General features: G+C 41.3%; 1 long non-coding RNA gene across 1 annotated transcript; it reads right to left on the bottom strand.

The window, feature by feature from the left end:
- Positions 1 to 1,389: 1,389 nt before the first annotated feature.
- On the bottom strand, positions 1,390 to 7,767 carry LOC137163734 (uncharacterized). The gene is made up of 3 exons (XR_010922822.1): positions 7,707 to 7,767; positions 1,821 to 1,867; positions 1,390 to 1,511 (listed from the first exon to the last, which is right to left on the bottom strand). It is a non-coding gene; the product is annotated as an uncharacterized lncRNA (long non-coding RNA).
- Positions 7,768 to 12,057: the final 4,290 nt, after the last annotated feature.

Genomic DNA, 12,057 nt, shown 5'->3' with positions numbered 1-12,057 from the left:
TTCATATCGAAGGCATGTTGTTTCAAATATAAGCATGTCCTCATTGAAGTTTAAACAGATTCTTTGCACGACTAATTATGGACACTATTCTGCAGATTTCCTGGATCACTGCAGTCAAAAATAGTTTCTATGATAACCTTTTGTACTTCATAAGCAAATATGAGTGGACAAGATTGGCATGTATCTATATAGTCAAAGGTGCAAGTTCCAGTGGGTAAGGCTGATTCCTGTTAAAGTTGTTTTTGAGTGGCAGGCAGTTCTACTATAGTATATTGTACAAAATCCATAGTCGGTAGAATATGACAAATGAGCATTGCATCTTTGGAGTTAAAAATCAATTGCAGATATTTATGGAATAGGACCCAGTCATGTCTTGCTCTCATTCTTTTAATTCTTTCTAAACTCATTTGATTTGATATTCTTAGGCTACATGTGTGACTGTCTCATCTAATTATAGAAATCCATGGAGTTGCACTCACACAAACCGTAGTTCAGTTTCTCCTACTGATCTTCAGAAAGCCTTTTATTTTACCCTGATCATGAAACAGGTCATCATGTTCTGCTTGTTAACAGGGTGCATAGTCAACCCTGCTCCTTCCACTCATCGTGTTCTGACATCCTCTGTCCCTCTTTACAATCTTGTGAGGCACTCTATACATACCCATGTCTAGTATGAAGTCAAAATATGTTTTTCCAAAAAAATAGGAATTTGAGATTTCTATTTAAGATGGCAGGTTTTTTGTTTTGTTTAAGTGGATTGATGCTCTTATTAGGGAACAAGTTAGTCTTGTTTTATTCCTGGCCAAATCCCACAGTTGGAGGTTATTATGAAATCTAGTGACCAAAATTCATCCTTGAGTAAGTGGATGCAATTCTGGAAGGGGGGAGGGGGGGGGGGAAGACGACACACGGACAAAAGCATAAATGGAGTTTTACACTAGAAATCAGTTTATCCAAACAATCTGTGGAAAGTATTTGTTCCAGATCACATTTCATAACTTTATTATAGACTCTCCTATATTCAAATGCAGGCTTTTGTTTCTCTGAGCAAAAATTTAAAAAAAATTATAGACTTTAATGGTTATAATCAAAGTCCTATGACAAATACAGGTGAAGGATATGATGCAGAATTTAGTTATATGTCCTAAAAGGGTTCTATTGTAGAATACCACAATGTGTGCAGTGTGATAGCATACTATCCTTCACCTCTGATGACCAGAGTTCAAATTTTAATCTGGTTCTCAAGTGACAAGTGTGGCATTCTTATCCTAGTTTCTGGACACACACATGAAATAAGCTCATCACATTGTGCAGTGACTGCTCTAATAAGTTGAATGCCAGTGATGTTGCAATACAAGATTGACAGAATTTCTCCAGCACCTGCTTGTCCCTGTGCCCAGCTCACTCTCTCCAATTCATTAGCACTAAATCCACTGCCAAAATAGTCTGAATTCTTCTTATACCTCATGCACCACTGAAGTCAATAGAACTGATGGTAAAAATTGCTCCCCCTTCAAAGGAGAGAGAAAAGAAAAATATAAAAGAAGTGTTCCCCTTCAGCTGGAAAATATTAAGACATTAATCATCTCACTTTATTTCTGTAATGAAGGGCCTTTGATCCTTTTTCTGATGGAAAATTATTGATCTAGGGCTAGGAACTCTTTTCAGAAAGGCAACTCTCCCACACACATTCCTCCTTCCACCCCCATCTTGCTCTACACAATTGATTCTATTCCCTTAGCAGGAAATACATTGAAGGAGTTCCTGCACACACAATACTTGAATTTCACATCTGGCTTTTTAAGTAAAATGTTACTTACCCCTCATGTGAATGCTGTTCAGCCATAAGATGTCATGCTACCTCTTTCTGCAAAATAAGCAAGTCAGCATTTCAGCTAATGAACTGAAGTTTGTTTGTCCCATTGTTCAGAGTTGTCTAGAGAATCGGGGGGGGGGGGGGAGCGTTGATTCCAGTACGCAGTCTTTGTCCGCAACTCTCATGTCTTGCACCGAAATAGTCACCAAAAGACAAAAAAAATTAATTTTCATAGGCTGCTGAAGCAATTTGTTTGAGGATAATCTTTCTAGCCCAAAGTGAGATAGTTGTGGCATGTTTGTAACCACAGACTAAGTGATTGGATGAGCCCCACATTCAAACACAAATCTCCTTCTTTGGTCACCACTGATAAGCATGGTGCTTTGCACAGGTAGGAAGACAAGATCCCTGACTCAAGGTGCTTACCATATAAAGGTTTGAGCCCATGTCCTTACTTAAAACACAATCCCTATTGATTTCAGTGCCAATTTGCCAGATATGGAAAGCAGGATCAGGCCCTATATTGAACAGAGCCCAATTCTGTTCCCACTGAAGTAATGGCAAAACTGTTACTGATTTCCCATGGAGCAGAATCCAACCCAATGGGGGTAACAGGATAGGATTGGGGAATGAAGACAACTGCACTATTTATGAACGGTATTCCCCAACTCTACATAAGAAAATGTACTCCACATGCTTCGGCCATGTTTAATCCATCCTCACACAGGCTTTTTAGAGAATGCCATAAGTCTGATGTTATTCATTTTCAACTCAGAGTATGCACAATGCACATCAGCCTAATCCCAAAAGTCTCAACTTGCTGAGATGATCAGACACAAAATAAGATAGCTCGAGTTTCTGATGGCAGGCTCTGCTAGCTGTGGAAAAGAGTCTAAAGCAGTTCTTTCATCTCTGCCCCTTCAATTTATGCTCTGTTTGGCAGTGTAGAAAAATCTGTTGTGCTGTCAAAGGGCAATGAGAATCAGCATCATGTTGACATTCTCCTCCATCCTCGCTTGCCCCCCCAGTAGGGTTCTCGTTAATGAGCACTATGCAAAAAACATTATTGTACAGCTCAAGCACCATAGCTTTTTTAGTCTTTTCAGTGGGAGAGGGTGCCACCGGGGTCATCTGCATACCAACTTCTTCCCAGGCTCTGGTGTCACTGTCCAGCAACATCTAGTATTCTGTTTTCTGACTATCCAGTACCACTACACCCCGTCCAGTGACTATCATAAAAAGTCAATGGTAGTTCCTGGGCCACAGCCATTCCTCTGCTGCAAGTTTTGTTGATTAACTAGCAGTCCCATCTGCCTATAGAAATTTAATAAAACAGACAGGATATTGGCCATTTTCAGACAGTCACATATTGCAGTCTTGCAAGTTGGGAGCTAGCTAGCGCTCTGTGTGTGTGTGTGTGTGTGTGTGTGTGTGTGTGTGTGTGTGTGTGTGTGTGTGTGTGTGTGTGTGTGTGTGTGTGTGTGTGTGTGTGTGTGTGTGTGTGTGTGTGTGTGAGAGATATATAGACTAACCAACGAACATCATCTACTTCCATGACGAGTTCTGCACATTTCTCAGCGACAACAAGCAGAAGATATGTATAGTTCATACTCCAAATACCCTAATTCATTGGTGGTGCAAACCAAAAGCCAACTCCAAGTCTGAAAGCCACAGTGTGCTCTCACAAAGATCACAGGACATTGATTATTCAGATTTGGTATTCACTGAATAGAGAATGCTTTTATACATGGAACTTGAAGAAACTCCCACCCATGCAGCATGGATTTGTCGCATCCCTATTAGACCTAAGTTTAGGAAGCATTTTGGGTTTTGTATTTCATAATTCTACACTTAACCATTATGGCCAGTTCTGCTTTCAGTGCCACACGGGGTGGCTTTTTTTGTAAACGATTTCCTCCTTTGCAACCATATTATTAATTTGTATTTGTAGGACCATGCCACCTAGGAGCCCCAGTCATGGAGCAGGATCCCATTGCACTAAGTGCAGTACAAACTGAACAAAAAAGACAGACCCTGCCCCAAACGGCTTACAATCTAAATATAATACAAGAGACAACAGATGGATACAGAGAAATGGGGGATCACAAGGAAACAGACAACATTGGTCAGCATGATAGGCACACCAGCGTTTTATAGGCACTACAGCAGAGGAGAGTTTTAAGGAGGGTTTGGAAAAAGGATAGTGAGATAGCTTTGCAGATGTTTATAGTGCATTCCTCCCAAGAGTGAGAGCAGCACGGTAGAAAGCATGAAGATGCTGGTTTGAAAATGTAACAAGTGGGCAATGGTGACTGATATCATTGGTTGATTGGAGATGGGAGTCAACATCCTGATAGCCACAGAGAGAGAATAGGTAGGGTTAGGATAGGTCATGAAGGGCCTGGAAAATGGAGATTAGCAGCCTCTTTTTGATGCAATAGAGAGCCAGTGGTGAGATTCAAAGAGAGCAGTGACATGGTCAAAGTGACAGGATTGGAGCATGATCTTTGCAGCAACATTCTGAATGGATATGAGGGGCAAGATTCCATTGGTCAAGGCCAGAGGAAAGGATGTAGCAGTAATTAAGAAATGAGATGGTGAGAGCCTGGAAGAGAATTCTAGCGGTGTGGGTGGATAGGAAATATATCTTATCTTAGAGATTGTTATGCAGCAAAAGACTCAAGGATGTGAGAATCAAGAAAAAGGTCCAATTCAAAGACAATGCCTGGTTATGGGCCTGAGTGACAGGCAGGATGATGTTGTCCAAAATGATCAAGAAAGGAGGTGGGGAGGAGAAAAAAGGAGGGAAGATGAGGAGTTCTATTTTAACTATGTCTAACTTGAGCTGACAGCCAGAACTCCATGAGGAGATGTCTGAGAAATAGGGAAAGGGTTTAGTTTGGGCAGGAGGAAACAGGTCTGGGGTAGAGAGGTAGATCTACTATCTCTATGAGGTCTCAGTTGTGTCTGTATGTGAGATTACCTGCAGATAAAGTGTAGAGGAAGAAGAGAAGGAAACCAAAGACAAAGCCCTATTGAACCATCACAGGAAACTGGAGAGGAGATAAGGAGAATCTTTTGAAGGAGCAATTGGAGAGGTAGGAGGAGAACGAGGAGAAGAGCCACAGAAGCCAAGGATGGACAAGATTTCAAGAACAGCATGGAAGACTGTCAAAGGAAGCTTACAGGTCAAAGAGGATGGGAATGGTGTAGTGGTTCCGAGCTTTAACTAAGAAGTCTCTATTAGAAACATAGTCAGGAGCCATTTCAGTGGAGTGCAAAGGTTGAAAGCCAGATTGGAGATGGTCAAGAATGGAATTAGTGGAGAGAAATTCTAGGCAGCAATTTTAAACAGCACAATCAATGAGTTTAGAGATGAAAGGGAGAAGGGTGATGGGGCGGTAGTTGGAGAGGCAAAGGCAGTCACGTTTTTTTTTTTTTTTTTTTTTTTTTTACATGAGACTAAAGCATGTATGTACATGAGGGGAAGAGCCAGAAGAGAAGAGTAAGGAAAAGAGTAAGGGGGGTGGGGAGGGGATGAAAGTGGGCATGAGTTCAATCAGGAGATGGGATGGGGGCTAGTGGAGAGATTACAGGATGAGAGCAGATGAGAAACTTCTATGTCTGCGATGAGAAGGAGGAGAGAGCTGTCGGGGGGGGGGGGGGGAGGAGAAGGGAAGGTGAGCTGAGGGAAAGGGGATGGCCACATCATATTTTGTCAATTGTTTCTTAGAAAAAATTGGTCAGATCCTCTTCAGAGAGGAGAATTGGAGGCAGGAGAAGGAGAGGGTTTGAGGAGTGAGTCAAAAGTGGTGAAAATGTGGCTGGGATTGTGGGTGTCAGATTCAATTAAGTTCGAGACATATAGTTGACATAGGAAGATGACAAATATTAAAGAGAAGAGAACAATTATGTAGTGGTTGAAGTCATCCTGATCAGGTAATTTCCACCAGAGATGCTCCACAGCATGAAGGCAGGAGTGGGGGAGGTGGATGTTGGAGGTGAGCCAAGGCTGGGTATTGGCCAGGTGAACTTGGTGATGGGAGAGAAGTGTAAGAATCAAAGGCCGAGGAGAGTGACGCATGGAGAGAACCAACAACCATATCAATGGAGGAAAGGGAAGAGAGGGCAGGGAGGAGAAGACTGAGAGCAGATAAGTCGTCATCAATGCTGATGGACTGGAAGTCAAGGAAAGGCCAAGTGATGGGGCATGAGGATAGGGGCTGATTGGTCTCTTTCAGCATTATCAGGTGCTGGTCAGAGAGGGAGATCTCTGCAACCATGAGAGAGCATTGCCTGGTGAAGACTAAGTCAAGTGAATAGCTCTTTTGGCAAGTGGGAGACTTGAACCAGGACTGAAGATCAAAAGAAGAGGAGAGGAACTATGCACCTAAGGGGCAGAGTGGGTCATCAACATGGAAGTTGAATTCACAAACTCCCACACTCATCCTCAGTGATGAGAGGAAGAGAGAAGCATCAATCAAAATCAGAGAGGAAGGCTGATGGGAAGGAGTTGAGTGGATGGTAGATGACAGCAACATGGATGGAAGAGGAGAGGAGAGTCAGATGCGGTGCTGCTCCGAGATGGAGAAGGAGTGGGATGGGAGAGGAGGAAGAAGTGGGATGAGGCAGGAATAGGAGATGTGAAGACAACACCCCCTCCAATGTCCAATCCAGGAAGGGGGGGGGTGGGGGAAAGAAGTATTGTCCTCCAAAAGACATTCAGATACATTTGTGCACATTTTTGCTAATTAATGTCCAAAAAGCAAGTAGGATTTTTAAAATATTGGAACTTATTCTATGCTTTTGTTTTTTCCTCCCCAGGAGACTGAGAAAAGGTAGGATTGAAGTGAACAGAGTTACTCCTAAATGGATTTAACCCAGTATTTTCTCATGTATGTTTGTACAGCATCTAGCACACACTTTTATTAACTACACAAGCAAACAGCTCAGGCTTCTGGAAACATCAGGCTAACACTGGGCATGCTCAGAACTTGAATGTATAATCACTCTCATGCTAATTTTACATCATCTCATTTGCATAGTTATGCCTCTACTTATAACATGATATTTATCTTTACAGAACTAGAGACTCCCAGATTGTCACTCCAACCATTAGAAAATGTGGTCTCCTTTGAGTGGACAATCAATTTCTCTTTTATTTAATTGCTAAGACCCATGTTCATTATTCTATGTTTCTTATTCAAGAATTGACATCACCTAAACTTAGAGCAGAGTGCATCAAATATATCTTCCTGTATTGTTAAAAGGTACAGATTAATGGTTTCAGGAAAAATAAACTCTGAAACCAGGTATAGAATGGAGCAAACCCACCTCAGATCACTTTTAAAACTACCAGCCTTTACTCCTACAAGGTGTATGTTGTGAATGGGATTTGATCATATGCTTTAAAAAAAAAAAAAAATCTAGTTGTGTATTAATCTTGGGTTGTGAAAGTCATCAACAGAATCCCAAGAGTACAAAAGCTGTTAAACAGACTTGCAAGATATCCAGATTTCACACTGAAGAACCAGGAAAGAATTACATAAAAAGGTCTCTTTGAAAGTAGACCGTGCATAAGCAAACGTCATCCATTTTATAAGAACCTTTAAAACATTAAGTCAATACACTGTGTTACTTGCACACTCTAGAGCACCCCCCTTTTACACTTCCATGGGCTCAAGGCATAACCCAGTTTATTTAGGCACTCCCACCTTTTCCCAGTTCCTAGAGCTCCAGGCGAAAGGCACCTACGCGTACCAGTTCCTCAGGCTCAAAGCATAATCTTCTGTGGGTATGTAGGGTCTTTTACCTTAAACAGTAACATCCTTAACCTCTGTTTATTAACAGTTACCAAACAGAATACACAAACTAAGCATAAAATGCTTACCACTCCCAATAAGGCAGACAAACTTTTCCTGCTGGCAAGTCAGGATCAGGTCATCGGGGGATCCAGCTTCTGTGCAATATAATTGGCAAAGTATTAAGGTCTGACAGCTCTGATCTTGGGCTGCGTCCTGGAGTTAGATATCAAAGAACTTCCTTTTGGACCCCAGTTTATATAGTTAAACTTGAGTCCTGCTTAGCTATACCTTAACCAATCATTTTAAACTAAAGTACTACAAAACAATATTTTTCACCAATCCTAGCCCATTATGAAACAATTCTTTAACCAATCATACCACACCTCCTCAATTGATTTAAATCTTGCAAAATTAGTTATGCAACAGACAAACAATCAAAGAATCAGACAGACCATATAGATGAACAGTAGAGAAGTAGGGAGCACAAAGGCAAAACTATAAGAATAGATTTTACAATCACAACTGTTGATAAGTGGTTCCTTGTCAGACAGAATGTTATGAAAAAGTTTTATTTAAACATCTTAAGATCTGTTTCTTTATCTGGTGATGGTGGATAATATTAGGACAGGAGTACCTTCTCAAGAACCTGATATTACACTGTTTTAATGCAATTTAGATGGAATGCAGGGATGTAACTCTCTGCTTCTTAGCTCATGGCTGTTGCTGCTGCTTATTGCAAAAGAGGTCTCAGATCTTACAACTGCAGACCATCTTTCTCCCAGTTGCATATCATTAGGTAAATTGATTTTTCCTTCAAATAATCAAACAACTCCTCAAAATGTACATGGAATCTGCTGCAGAGTAAGACTTGCAAGTTTCAAGATTACTGCCAGACATACTAAAAACAAAAGAAAAAGGCTGCTGACCAGTAAAGACAAACTACACATGCCCATTTATTGACAGACTCCCCCAACACATACTGGCCATGACCATCAGTTCCTATTGTATGCATGACTATTCCTTTCCCTGCAGTGACTGGCTGGTAATATTCAAGCCAACAGTTAGGTCACAAATAACAAAAGCTAGCTACTGATGAGGCTCAATGCAGTTACCAAAAGTTATTGCACCATGATTTCTATGAACAAATAGCAGTCTACTGCTTTAACCACTAAAATTAACTTCCACTCATCAGCAGAGATCCAAGAAATCCATTTGCCATGAGAAGATGAGGAATTTGCATTTTTACAGAGAATCGTTAGTCTTTACATTTTGTGAAAAAATAAAAACATACATTAACTAAATTTTACTGGAAGTGCTAGTATATCTTATTCAAACCCTCTTGTGGTTGATTTTCAAATGTGCCTTAAATTTACAGTGAAACCCAACTTATCCAATCTAATTCGGACCAGGGCCAGATTGGATAATTAAAAATTCGGATAATCAGGAGAACTGGCAAAGAGCTTTCTATCCCTTATTTTAAGATTTGAGAGAGGCTTGGGTGGTCAGCCATAGGGAGGAGGCTCAGGCAGTCAGCCCTGGGCAGCTGGTGGTTTGATTAACATGGAAAGCCAGATAATAGAGGCTCTGATAAATGGGGTTCTACTGTAGGTCAATAAAACATTGTGTTCAACTGCCACCTATATATATTGTGGCCAGGGAAACTAAAGTTCAGTGTTTCATTTTGTTCGTGGAAGAACACAAATTTTTATGTATTTTCAATAAGAGAAGTTTGGCGTTTTATCACAGAAAACTAGGATCCTTTTCCATTAGTGAAAGATACAGCAGAGTTAAGAAAGTAATGACTAAAGTGTTGACTTTAATGATCCACTTTAAAAATTAATGTAAGGCCTCCCAATGAGGCACAGGTATTCAAGTTCTTGCAACAAAGTATCATGTGAACCTATACCACAACCAATCCTTCCAAGCTAATTCAGGGAGCAGTAGGTAAACTGGTGGACTCAGATGTGTGGATTTGCATTACTAAATGTGGATTTGTTGGAGGATGTGGAGAGGCAGCACAGATTAAGCACAGGTGAGGGATTTCATATATTTACACACATTAAGCCAATTTACCCCTTGCTTAAATCAGTTTAAAGCCATCTACAATAGGGGCTTGCCCTCGTTTAGCTAAATGAATTTTAAAGCAGTTTAGTTAAACCAGTACAACTTTTATACTAGAGACAAATCCTGGGCAGTATTCCACATTCATATACAGTTCTTTCTCCACAGAGAGCAGTTGTCTTCTTGTGAGGGGAATGTGTGAGTGAAGGCAATATAGATAGTGCATGAGAGACATTTTACTATCCCTTTGCTCAAATCACTGCAGCTTGCTATCTTTTCAACCTTCCTTCAGAGCAGAAAGGAATCTAATTTTCTTTTTTTTTTTTTTTTTCCTGTTTAAGGATTTATCTAGTTAACAAAGAGATTAGAGTTTACCTAAAGCTGGAAGGCAAACATCTTCTAGTGAAAGCAAGGACTTGTACCAGTATGGGGAATTAATGGTTGTTTTTTCCTCTTTATTTGCCTCCTGAAAGAAGCTGAACTTGATTTCAGTTGTTTTCTGATAATTGGTTTCCATTAGCCCCCAGCCAACCTAGCCATGGGTAATTTACAAAGAAGTGACAGGTGCAGTGATTATAGATCTGCAGAAACAGAGATAACTTGGGTGTCCTGCTGTATAAAAATCCTCCAGCAGAAGCCTCCCTGATTCTGTCATGTTCACCAGTATTCTACCCTTTGGAAGTTCTACATCTTAAGAGCAATACAACAGGTCGGATTCTCTACTATGTTATTCTAGTAGAGCTCTACAGGCATAAAACTGGTGTTATACCGTGAGGACCCAGGGTTTTGGAATCCAAATATACAACAAAATGAGATGCTCTAACCTAAACTCACTTTTAATGTTTCTCTGTTTGGTTAATGTGTTTATTCTGTGCATTCTATATGCTTGCCCTGGATTGTTATTTTTCAAGACTATCCATGGTTCTTGCCTGGGGATGTATTCAGCCTGAAGCTGAAAAAATAAAGAATTTTGAACATGCATCAGCAGGGGATAGCCCAAGCACTGCTGAGGTTGGTGATGAACAGACTGAAAGACATTTTCACTTTGTGGATGAGAGTGGTATCAATGGTATCCAGAAAAGTTTGACTTTGCACAATAAGGCCCAGATCCACAAAAGGTTGTGGAGGCCTAACTCTCCACTTTGGATACCTACATCCAAAAGTTAGGCATCGAGATCTTCAAAACCCTCACCCCGGTGATGCCAAGGGATTTTAGGTCCCTATTGGGTTAACCATCTAACTTTTTGCTGTAAAAATTCCCTAGGCACTTACGTTTCTGCCTCTGGGCATGCAACTGACACTTCACTCTAGGTGCCTGCGTGCCTCACTTGTGCCTGAGCCCCCCTGGGATCCTCAAGCCAGCTCAAGGTGGTAGGCATTGTCCTGCTCATGTTGCCTAAGCAAGTAGTCAGCACACCTACCAGACTACACCCCTTAAAAATCTGTCTGGTGGAGGAGAAGGTGATGCTGCCTCCCTTATAATGTTTAGCACAGGGGGTAGAGCACTCAAGGGAGACATGGAAGATCTAGGTTCAATCCTCCCCCCAATCTATTACCTGAGAGGAGAAAAGAGAACCACTGTTCAAATCCTGTCTCTCAGAAGAGGCCTAACCACTGAGCTATGGGTTATTCTGATTTAGGGCTCCCACAGGAGAGACTAACAAAGCTATAAGTACATATACAAAGTGGAAAATAGCTATTGCAGAACAAGACTGGGCCCTTGGTTTTCTTCCTTGTAGATGAGTGTTCTAACCATCGGGCTAGAGTCATTTTCATTGTCTCATTCTGCCACAATGGCTAATTAAGTAGCTGTACAAAGTGGAACAGCTTCAACAGGAGTCATTGCGTGAGCCCCCTAGTAGACTATCCCAGTGGTTAGAACATCCTCCTGAGAGTTAAGAGACTCCCAGTTCAAATCTTTTCTCCGCCCCCTCCCCCCATGCAAAAGGAATATTGAACCTAGCTTTCCTATAACCCTGGTAAGCAGGCTAGCCACTGTGCTTGTAGTCATAAGGGAGGCTGCTCCCCCTAACCTTTCTGAGCCAAAAAAAAAAAAAAAAAAAAAAAAAAAAAAAAAAAAAAAGCACGCAGCGTAAGCACCTGTCTCCAGGAGAGCTTCACGGCTGTGGCTCCTAAGCCAAGAGAGGCCCTTGATCTTTGAAAGGGAGCTGCCTAGCATGCTGGCTTTTATAGATCGCATTCTCAGGCACCTCTCTCCCCATTCATTGTATAGGGGTGTGTAGGGCTGGGATCTACAAAGGGACTTAGGTACGGTCATGCTCAGCTTGGCAACACCTAACTTCTAGGCACCTAGAAAAAAAAACCCAGGAAAGACACTGAGATTTACAAAGCTGAGTTAGTTGCCTTGGCTCCTAT

This window comes from Emydura macquarii, unplaced genomic scaffold (assembly GCF_026122565.2).
Source record: "Emydura macquarii macquarii isolate MOO-44397 ecotype Brisbane River unplaced genomic scaffold, CSIRO-AGI_Emac_v2 contig_2636, whole genome shotgun sequence".
NCBI lineage: Eukaryota > Metazoa > Chordata > Testudines > Chelidae > Emydura > Emydura macquarii.
Note: the sequence above shows the minus strand (reverse complement) of the source record. Positions and strands in the feature narration are given on the sequence as shown.